Source organism: Canis aureus, unplaced genomic scaffold (genome assembly GCF_053574225.1).
Source record: "Canis aureus isolate CA01 unplaced genomic scaffold, VMU_Caureus_v.1.0 ptg000412l_RagTag, whole genome shotgun sequence".
NCBI lineage: Eukaryota > Metazoa > Chordata > Mammalia > Carnivora > Canidae > Canis > Canis aureus.
This window is the reverse complement of record NW_027554605.1, coordinates 15,214-27,878: the sequence shown is the minus strand read 5'-3', so window position 1 is coordinate 27,878 and position 12,665 is coordinate 15,214. Positions and strand designations below refer to the sequence as shown.

The following is a 12,665-nucleotide window of genomic DNA, read 5'->3' as shown; positions in this document are numbered from 1 at the left end:
GGGAGCAGTTTTTGCCATTATGGGAGGATTTGCCCACTGATTCCCCTTATTCTCAGGTTATACTCTTAACGATACTTGAGCAAAGATTCACTTTACAATTATATTTGTGGGAGTAAATATAACTTTCTTCCCTCAGCATTTCCTAGGTTTATCCGGAATACCTCGTCGGTACTCTGACTATCCAGATGCATATACCACCTGAAATACCGTCTCCTCTATAGGATCGTTTATCTCGCTTACAGCGGTGATGCTTATAATTTTTATAATCTGAGAGGCCTTTGCATCCAAACGAGAAGTTGCTATAGTAGAACTTACTACAACTAATATTGAATGACTACATGGATGTCCCCCTCCATATCACACGTTCGAAGAACCTACATATGTAATCCAAAAATAAGAAAGGAAGGAATCGAACCCCCTAAAATTGGTTTCAAGCCAATGTCATAACCACTATGTCTTTCTCAATCAGGAGGTATTAGTAAAATATTACATAACTTTGTCAAGGTTAAATTATAGGTGAAACCCCTATATACCTCTATGGCGTACCCATTTCAACTCGGATTACAGGACGCAACCTCCCCTATTATAGAGGAGCTACTTCATTTTCATGACCATACACTAATAATTGTATTCTTAATCAGTTCTTTAGTTCTCTACATCATTTCCCTAATATTGACTACAAAATTAACTCATACAAGCACAATAGACGCACAGGAAGTAGAAACAGTATGAACTATCCTACCCGCCATTATCCTAATCCTAATCGCTCTACCTTCCCTCCGAATCCTTTATATAATAGACGAAATCAATAACCCCTCTTTAACCGTGAAAACAATAGGCCACCAATGATACTGAAGCTATGAATATACTGATTATGAAGACTTAAACTTTGACTCCTACATAATCCCAACACAAGAATTAAAGCCAGGAGAACTCCGACTATTAGAAGTAGACAACCGAGTTGTCCTCCCAATAGAAATAACCATCCGAATACTTATTTCTTCAGAAGACGTTTTGCATTCATGAGCTGTTCCATCACTAGGTCTAAAAACTGACGCTATTCCAGGACGACTAAACCAAACCACCCTTATAGCCATACGACCGGGACTGTATTATGGCCAGTGCTCTGAAATCTGCGGATCTAACCATAGCTTTATACCCATTGTTCTTGAAATAGTCCCCCTATCTTATTTTGAAACCTGATCTGCCTTAATAGTATAACCTAGACTAGACTTACTCATTAAGAAGCTATAAAGCATTAACCTTTTAAGTTAAAGACTGGGAGTTTTAACCTCCCCTTAATGAAATGCCACAGCTAGACACATCCACCTGATTTATTATAATCTTTTCAATATTTCTCACCCTCTTCATTCTATTCCAACTAAAAATTTCAAATCACCACTACCCGGAAAACCCAATAACCAAGTCTACTAAAATCACTAGTCAACATAATCCTTGAGAAAACAAATGAACGAAAATTTATTCGCCTCTTTCGCTGCCCCCTCAATAATAGGTCTCCCTATTGTAGTACTGATCGTCATATTCCCTTCCATTTTATTCCCAGCACCCAATCGCCTAATCAATAATCGGTTAATCTCCATTCAGCAATGATTAATTCAATTAACATCAAAACAAATACTAGCAATTCATAATCAAAAGGGACGAACCTGAGCTCTCATACTTATATCACTAATTCTATTCATTGGTTCAACTAACCTACTTGGACTACTACCCCACTCATTTACGCCCACGACACAACTCTCTATAAACCTCGGAATAGCAATCCCCCTATGAGCAGGGACAGTAATTACCGGTTTCCGCTATAAGACCAAAGCATCCTTGGCACACTTTCTACCCCAAGGCACCCCTCTTCCCCTAATTCCAATACTAGTAATCATCGAAACTATTAGTCTATTCATTCAACCCATAGCTCTAGCCGTTCGATTAACCGCCAATATTACTGCAGGACACCTCCTAATCCATTTGATTGGAGGGGCTACCTTAGCTCTTATTAATATTAGCGCGACCACAGCTTTCATCACTTTTATTATTTTAATTCTATTTACGATTCTAGAGTTTGCTGTTGCCTTAATTCAAGCCTATGTCTTTACCTTACTAGTAAGTCTATACTTACATGACAACACCTAATGACCCACCAAACTCACGCTTACCATATAGTTAACCCAAGCCCATGACCGCTAACAGGAGCCCTTTCTGCCCTTCTTATAACATCGGGTCTTATCATATGATTTCACTATAACTCAATATCCCTACTTACATTAGGATTCACAACCAACCTGCTAACCATATACCAGTGATGACGAGATGTGATCCGAGAAGGCACATTCCAAGGACATCACACCCCTATTGTACAAAAAGGACTACGGTACGGAATAGTTCTTTTTATTGTATCAGAAGTATTTTTCTTTGCAGGCTTCTTTTGAGCCTTTTACCATTCCAGCCTAGCCCCTACTCCTGAACTTGGAGGTTGCTGACCTCCCACCGGCATTATTCCTCTTAACCCACTAGAAGTTCCTCTACTCAACACCTCAGTCCTCCTAGCCTCCGGAGTATCTATTACTTGAGCCCATCATAGTTTAATAGAAGGCAATCGTAAACACATACTTCAAGGCCTATTTATTACAATCTCCTTAGGCGTATATTTTACACTATTACAGGCCTCCGAATACTACGAGACATCTTTTACAATCTCCGACGGAGTGTACGGATCTACCTTTTTTATAGCTACTGGGTTTCACGGACTACATGTAATTATTGGCTCCACATTCCTTATCGTGTGCTTTCTCCGACAACTATACTACCACTTCACATCAAACCACCACTTCGGATTTGAAGCCGCTGCATGATATTGACACTTTGTTGATGTAGTCTGACTATTCTTATATGTATCTATTTATTGATGAGGATCCTATTTCTTTAGTATAACTAGTACAATTGACTTCCAATCAGTTAGCTCCAGATCAACCTGGAAAGAAGTAATAAACGTAATACTAACCTTGATAACTAATGTAACCCTAGCGTCCTTACTTGTACTAATCGCATTCTGACTTCCCCAACTAAATATTTATACAGACAAGACAAGCCCCTACGAATGTGGTTTTGACCCCATGGGATCTGCTCGCCTACCTTTCTCTATAAAATTCTTCCTAGTTGCCATCACATTCCTGCTTTTCGACCTAGAAATCGCACTCCTACTCCCACTTCCCTGAGCGTCACAAACCAACAAGTTGACAACAATACTTATCATAGCACTCCTACTAATCTCCCTCCTAGCTGCAAGCCTAGCGTACGAATGAACCGAAAAGGGGCTAGAATGAACCGAATATGATAATTAGTTTAAGCCAAAACAAATGATTTCGACTCATTAGATTATGATTTATCTCATAATTATCATATGTCCATAGTATATATTAATATCTTTCTGGCATTCATTCTTTCTCTAATAGGTATACTTGTTTATCGATCACACCTAATATCATCGCTACTATGCTTAGAGGGCATAATATTATCACTATTTGTAATAATATCTGTAACTATTCTCAACAACCACCTTACATTAGCCAGCATGATACCAATCGTACTACTAGTATTTGCTGCCTGCGAAGCAGCATTAGGACTATCTCTACTAGTTATAGTATCTAACACCTACGGGACTGATTACGTACAAAACCTAAACCTCTTACAATGCTAAAAATTATCATCCCCACTATCATACTGATCCCCCTTACATGAGTATCAAAGCCTAACATAATCTGAATTAACACGACAACATATGGTTTGCTAATCAGCTTAATCAGCTTATTCTACCTGAATCAACCAAATGATAATACATTGAACCCCTCCTTAATATTTTTCTCTGACTCCCTATCAGCACCGCTACTAGCACTTACAACATGACTTCTACCCCTTATACTTATAGCAAGCCAACACCATTTATCAAAAGAACCCTTAACTCGAAAAAAACTATATATTTCAATACTGATTCTTCTCCAGTTGTTCCTAATTATAACTTTCACCGCCTCTGAACTTATCTTCTTTTACATCCTATTTGAGGCAACACTAATCCCAACCCTGATCATTATTACCCGATGGGGGAATCAAACTGAACGACTAAACGCAGGGCTCTACTTCTTATTTTATACTTTAATAGGATCTCTCCCACTCCTAGTAGCTCTCCTTTACATCCACAATTTCATGGGCTCCCTAAATTTTCTCATAATTCAATACTGAATTCAACCTCTGCCAAACTCCTGATCTAATGTTTTCTTATGATTGGCATGCATGATAGCATTCATAGTAAAGATACCTCTATACGGCCTCCACTTGTGACTACCAAAAGCACACGTAGAGGCCCCTATTGCCGGCTCCATGGTACTTGCCGCCGTACTCCTGAAATTAGGAGGCTATGGCATGATACGAATTACAACCCTACTAAACCCCCTGACCAACTTCATAGCGTATCCTTTCATAATATTATCTCTATGAGGCATAATCATAACAAGCTCTATCTGTCTCCGTCAAACAGATCTAAAATCCCTAATTGCATACTCCTCAGTTAGTCATATGGCACTCGTTATTGTAGCGGTTCTTATTCAAACACCATGAAGTTATATAGGTGCAACAGCCCTAATAATTGCCCATGGTTTAACATCCTCGATGCTATTCTGCTTAGCCAACTCCAATTACGAACGAATCCATAGCCGTACTATGATTCTCGCACGAGGACTTCAAACCCTCCTTCCCCTGATAGCAGCCTGATGGTTATTAGCAAGCCTCACAAATCTGGCTCTTCCTCCAACAATTAATCTTATCGGAGAACTATTTGTAGTGATATCCTCATTCTCATGATCCAACATTACTATTATTCTAATAGGAATTAACATCACCATCACTGCCCTATACTCACTTTATATACTAATCACCACACAGCGTGGTAAATATTCCCACCATATCAAAAATATCAAACCGTCATTCACACGAGAAAATGCCCTAATAACCTTGCATCTACTGCCTCTACTCCTCCTATCCCTTAACCCTAAAATTATTCTCGGTCCCATCTACTGTAAGCATAGTTTAACAAAAACATTAGATTGTGAATCTAATAATAAAAGCTCAAACCTTTTTGCTTACCGAAAAAGTACTGCAAGAACTGCTAACTCATGCTCCCATGTATAAGAACATGGCTTTTTCAACTTTTATAGGATAGAAGTAATCCATTGGTCTTAGGAACCAAAAAATTGGTGCAACTCCAAATAAAAGTAATAAATATATTTACTTCATGCATAATCACAGCTCTAGTCATTCTTACTTTGCCCATCATTATAACCTCTACTAAACTCTACAAAAATAAGCTATACCCATACTATGTAAAAACCGCTACTTCTTACGCATTCATAATTAGCATAATTCCCACAATAATATTCATCTACTCAGGACAGGAAACAATTGTTTCAAACTGACATTGAATAACAATCCAGACCATAAAACTATCCATGAGTTTTAAATTAGACTACTTCTCAATAATCTTTGTGCCCGTAGCCCTTTTTGTCACGTGGTCTATTATAGAGTTTTCTATATGATATATACACTCCGATCCTTATATTAACCGATTTTTCAAGTATCTTCTCTTATTTCTTATTACTATAATAGTCTTAGTCACCGCAAACAACATATTCCAACTATTCATTGGCTGAGAAGGAGTTGGCATTATATCATTTTTACTTATTGGATGATGATACGGCCGAACCGATGCAAATACAGCTGCCCTACAAGCTATCCTCTATAACCGTATTGGAGATGTAGGCTTCATTATAACCATAGCATGGTTTCTATTGAACTTAAACACATGAGACCTTCAACAAATCTTTATTACAACAAACGATAATTTTAATTTGCCGCTACTTGGCTTACTATTAGCAGCTACCGGTAAATCTGCTCAATTCGGCTTACATCCCTGACTCCCCTCAGCCATAGAAGGCCCCACTCCTGTATCAGCCCTACTTCACTCAAGCACAATAGTTGTAGCAGGAGTATTTCTTCTTATCCGCTTTCATCCACTAATAGAGCATAATCAAACTATTCAAACCCTCACTTTATGCTTAGGGGCTATTACTACACTATTTACTGCAATCTGCGCTCTTACACAGAACGATATCAAAAAAATTGTAGCGTTCTCTACCTCAAGCCAACTAGGCCTAATAATAGTAACAATTGGCATTAACCAGCCTTACCTAGCCTTCTTACACATCTGCACTCACGCATTTTTTAAAGCTATGTTATTCATATGTTCAGGGTCAATTATCCACAGCCTAAACGATGAACAAGACATTCGAAAGATAGGTGGCCTATTTAAAGTCCTTCCCTTCACCACAACTTCCCTGATTGTCGGAAGCCTCGCATTAACAGGCATACCTTTCCTTACAGGATTCTACTCCAAAGACCTGATCATCGAGTCCGCTAACACGTCGAATACCAACGCCTGAGCCCTCTTAATTACACTCGTTGCCACATCCCTAACCGCTGCCTACAGCACCCGAATTATATTCTTCGCTCTACTAGGCCAGCCCCGCTTCTCCCCTATAATCCTTATCAACGAGAATAATCCTCTCCTAATTAACTCTATTAAACGACTCCTTATCGGAAGTGTATTTGCAGGATACATTATCTCCCACAGCATCACACCCACCACCATCCCACAGATAACTATGCCTCATTATCTAAAAATGATAGCCCTTGCAGTAACTATCTTGGGTTTCATCCTGGCACTAGAACTAAACCTTACCATACAAGGACTCAAATTTAACTATCCATCTAATTACTTTAAATTTTCCACCCTCCTTGGCTATTATCCAACCATTATGCACCGCCTCACACCTAAAACAAGTTTAACCATCAGCCAGAAATCAGCATCTATACTTCTGGACTCCATCTGACTAGAAAACATCCTACCCAAATCAATCTCGTATTTCCAAATAAAATCTTCTACCCTTATTTCAAATCAAAAGGGTCTCATCAAGCTCTATTTCCTATCGTTCATACTAACTATAATTCTCAGCCTACTAATCCTTAATTACCACGGGTAACTTCCATGATAACCAACACACCAGTTAACAGCGACCAACCTGTAACAATCACCAACCAGGTTCCATAACTATATAAAGCCGCAATACCCATAGCCTCTTCACTAAAAAACCCAGAGTCCCCCGTATCATAAATTACCCAATCCCCTATTCCATTAAACTTTAATACTACCTCCACCTCATCATCCTTCAAAATATAGCAAGCAGTCAACAACTCAGACAATAGACCAGTAATAAAAGCCGCTAGAACAGCCTTATTTGAAACTCACACCTCAGGGTATTGCTCAGTAGCCATAGCAGTTGTATAACCAAATACTACTAATATACCCCCCAAATAAATTAAAAACACTATCAGCCCTAAAAAAGAACCCCCAAAATTCAGAACAATCGCACAACCAATCCCACCGCTAATAATTAGCACAAGCCCACCATAAATAGGAGATGGTTTAGTGGCAAAACCCACAAAACTCATCACAAAAACGATACTTAAAATAAATACAATGTATGTTATCATTATTCCTACATGGAATTTAACCATGACTAATGACATGAAAAATCATCGTTGTATTTCAACTATAAGAACATTAATGACCAACATTCGAAAAACCCACCCACTAGCCAAAATTGTCAACAATTCATTCATTGACCTCCCAGCGCCATCTAACATCTCTGCTTGATGGAATTTCGGGTCCTTATTAGGAGTATGCTTGATTCTACAGATTCTAACAGGTTTATTTCTAGCTATACACTACACATCGGACACGGCCACAGCTTTTTCATCGGTCACCCACATCTGTCGAGACGTTAACTACGGCTGAATTATCCGCTATATACATGCAAATGGCGCTTCCATATTCTTCATCTGCCTATTCATACATGTGGGACGAGGCCTATACTATGGATCCTATGTATTCATAGAAACATGAAACATTGGAATTGTACTACTATTCGCAACCATAGCCACAGCATTCATAGGCTATGTACTGCCGTGAGGACAAATATCATTTTGAGGGGCAACTGTAATCACTAACCTTCTCTCCGCCATCCCCTATATCGGAACCAACTTAGTAGAGTGAATCTGAGGTGGCTTCTCAGTAGACAAAGCAACCTTAACACGATTCTTTGCATTTCATTTTATCTTTCCATTCATCATCGCAGCTCTAGCAATAGTACACCTCCTATTTCTACACGAAACCGGATCCAACAACCCCTCAGGAATCACATCAGACTCAGACAAAATTCCGTTTCACCCCTACTACACAATTAAAGATATCCTAGGAATCCTACTCCTGCTCCTAGTCTTAATATCACTAGTTTTATTTTCACCAGACCTATTAGGAGATCCAGACAACTACACCCCTGCAAACCCCCTAAACACCCCTCCACATATCAAACCTGAATGATACTTCCTATTCGCCTATGCCATCCTACGATCTATCCCTAATAAATTAGGAGGTGTACTCGCCCTAGTATTCTCCATCCTAATTTTAGCATTCATTCCATTCCTCCACACATCTAAGCAACGCAGTATAATATTCCGACCCCTCAGCCAATGCCTATTCTGACTTTTAGTCGCCGATCTTCTCACTTTAACTTGGATTGGAGGACAGCCAGTTGAACACCCTTTCATCATTATCGGACAGGTCGCCTCAATTCTATATTTCACCATCCTATTGATTCTAATGCCAACAATTAGCGTTATCGAAAATAATCTTCTAAAATGAAGAGTCTTTGTAGTATAATCATTACCTTGGTCTTGTAAACCAAAAATGGAGAGTAGTCGCCCTCCCTAAGACTCAAGGAAGAAGCTCTTGCTCCACCATCAGCACCCAAAGCTGAAATTCTTCTTAAACTATTCCCTGACACCCCCTACATTCATATATTGGACCACCTCTACTGTGCTATGTCAGTATCTCCAAAAAATCCTTCTTTCCCTCCCCTATGTACGTCGTGCATTAATGGCTTGCCCCATGCATATAAGCATGTACATGATATTATATCTTTACATAGGACATGTCTAGTCCAATTCCACAACCCATTGATCCTCAACAGTAACTAGATGCATATCACTTAGTCCAATAAGGGCTTAATCACCATGCCTCGAGAAACCATCAATCCTTGCCTGTAATGTCACTCTTCTCGCTCCGGGCCCATGCTAATGTGGGGGTTACTATCATGAAACTATACCTGGCATCTGGTTCTTACCTCAGGGCCATGACTCTATTTATTCCAATCCTACTAATTCTCGCAAATGGGACATCTCGATGGACTAGTGACTAATCAGCCCATGATCACACATAACTGTGGTGTCATGCATTTGGTATCTTTTATTTTTAGGGGGGGAATCTGCTATCACTCATCTATGACCGCAACGGCACTAACTCTAACTTATCTTCTGCTCTCAGGGAATATGCCCGTCGCGGCCCTAATGCAGTCAAATAACTTGTAGCTGGACTTATTCATTATCATTTATCAACTCACGCATAAAATCAAGGTGCTATTCAGTCAATGGTTTCAGGACATATAATTCTAGGACACACGTGTGTACACGTACGTACACGTGTGTACACGTACGTACACGTGTGTACACGTACGTACACGTGTGTACACGTACGTACACGTGTGTACACGTACGTACACGTGTGTACACGTACGTACACGTGTGTACACGTACGTACACGTGTGTACACGTACGTACACGTGTGTACACGTACGTACACGTGTGTACACGTACGTACACGTGTGTACACGTACGTACACGTGTGTACACGTACGTACACGTACGTACACGTACGTACACGTGTGTACACGTACGTACACGTGTGTACACGTACGTACACGTGTGTACACGTACGTACACGCGCAAGACATTAAGTTAACTTATACAAACCCCCCTTACCCCCCATAAACTCATGTCATCTATTATACACTTATTTATGTCCTGCCAAACCCCAAAAACAGGACTAAGTGCATACAATACTCACAAGCTTTATTTAAATTGTATACAAATGTATTGCTACTCTAGTTAACTTAACACAACAGTCTTACACGCATTCGATCTCGTGGTCTATCTATAGATAGCATCCCCTTTTTTTTTCCTCTCATATTTACTATGTATTTTATTTATTATACACACTACAATTTCAGTATAAGTTAATGTAGCTTAATTAATAAAGCAAGGCACTGAAAATGCCAAGATGAGTCGCACGACTCCATAAACACAAAGGTTTGGTCCTAGCCTTCCTATTAGTTCTTAGTAGACTTACACATGCAAGTCTCCACGCCCCAGTGAGAATGCCCTTAAAATCAGCAGTGATCTAAAGGAGCAGGTATCAAGCACACTCTTAAGTAGCTCATAACACCTTGCTAAGCCACACCCCCACGGGATACAGCAGTGATAAAAATTAAGCCATAAACGAAAGTTTGACTAAGCCATACTAAAAAGGGTTGGTAAATTTCGTGCCAGCCACCGCGGTCATACGATTAACCCAAACTAATAGGCCCACGGCGTAAAGCGTGTTTAAGATACCTTTGCACTAAAGTTAAAACTTAACTAAGCCGTAAAAAGCTACAGTTACCATAAAATAGACCACGAAAGTGACTTTATAATAATCTGACTACACGATAGCTAAGACCCAAACTGGGATTAGATACCCCACTATGCTTAGCCCTAAACATAGATAATTTTACAACAAAATAATTCGCCAGAGGACTACTAGCAATAGCTTAAAACTCAAAGGACTTGGCGGTGCTTTATATCCCTCTAGAGGAGCCTGTTCTATAATCGATAAACCCCGATAAACCTCACCACCCTTTGCTAATTCAGTCTATATACCGCCATCTTCAGCAAACCCTCAAAAGGTAGAATAGTAAGCACAATCATTTTACATAAAAAAGTTAGGTCAAGGTGTAACTTATGGGGTGGGAAGAAATGGGCTACATTTTCTACCCAAGAACATTCCACGAACGTTTTTATGAAATTAAAAACTGAAGGAGGATTTAGTAGTAAATTAAGAATAGAGAGCTTAATTGAATAGGGCCATGAAGCACGCACACACCGCCCGTCACCCTCCTCAAGTAATAAGACACAACCATAACCATATTAACTTAACTAAGACACAAGAGGAGACAAGTCGTAACAAGGTAAGCATACCGGAAGGTGTGCTTGGATTAATCAAAGTGTAGCTTAACTAAAGCGTCTGGCCTACACCCAGAAGATTTCATTACTTATGACCACTTTGAACAAAAGCTAGCCCAACTAACCCCAAACTTAAGTATCACAGACATATAAAGTAAAACATTTAGTTAAATAATAAAAGTATAGGAGATAGAAATTTTAATTGGAGCGATAGAGATAGTACCGTAAGGGAATGATGAAAGACATCTTAACAGTATTAAACAGCAAAGATTACCCCTTTTACCTTTTGCATAATGAACTAGCCAGAAACGACTTAACAAAGAGAACTTAAGCTAAGCTCCCCGAAACCAGACGAGCTACCCATAAACAATCTAAAAGGATCAACTCATCTATGTAGCAAAATAGTGAGAAGATTTGTGGGTAGAGGTGAAAAGCCTAACGAGCCTGGTGATAGCTGGTTGCCCACAAACAGAATTTTAGTTCAACTTTAAATTTACCTAAAAAAAACAAAATTTTAATGTAAATTTAAAATATAGTCTAAGAAGGTACAGCTTCTTAGAATCAGGATACAACCTTTATTAGAGAGTATATACTAACATCACCATAGTTGGCTTAAAAGCAGCCACCAATTGAGAAAGCGTTCCAGCTCAACAAACAATATAACTTAATCCCAATCATATTACATCAACTCCTAATTATACCTCCTGGGCCATTCTATTTAAATATAGAAGCAACAATGCTAGTATGAGTAACAAGAACTATTTTCTCCCCGCATAAGCTTATATCAGAAACGGATAGACCACTGATAGTTAACAATCTGATAATATCAACCCAAAAATGAAATACTTATCTACCCTATTGTTAACCCAACACAGGCATGCATTTAAGGAAAGATTAAAAGGAGTAAAAGGAACTCGGCAAACACAAACCCCGCCTGTTTACCAAAAACATCACCTCCAGCATTTCTAGTATTGGAGGCACTGCCTGCCCAGTGACACTTGTTTAACGGCCGCGGTATCCTGACCGTGCAAAGGTAGCATAATCATTTGTTCTCTAAATAAGGACTTGTATGAATGGCCACACGAGGGTTTAACTGTCTCTTATTCCCAATCAGTGAAATTGACCTTCCCTGAAGAGGCGGGAATGCCACAATAAGACGAGAAGACCCTATGGAGCTTTAATTAACTAACCCAAACTTATGGATACTAAATACCTACAAGGCATAACATTACACCATTATTGTGGGTTAGCAATTTAGGTTGGGGTGACCTCGGAATATAAAAAAACTCCCGAGTGATTAAAATTTAGACCCACAAGTCAAAATATAACATCACTTATTGATCCAATAATTTTTGATCAACGGAACAAGTTACCCTAGGGATAACAGCGCAATCCTATTCAAGAGTCCATATCGACAATAGGGTTTA

General features: G+C 39.2%; 1 pseudogene; it reads left to right on the top strand.

Moving 5' to 3' along the window:
• Positions 1-10,321: 10,321 nt before the first annotated feature.
• LOC144310106 (18S ribosomal RNA) lies at positions 10,322-11,276 on the top strand (annotated as a pseudogene).
• Positions 11,277-12,665: the final 1,389 nt, after the last annotated feature.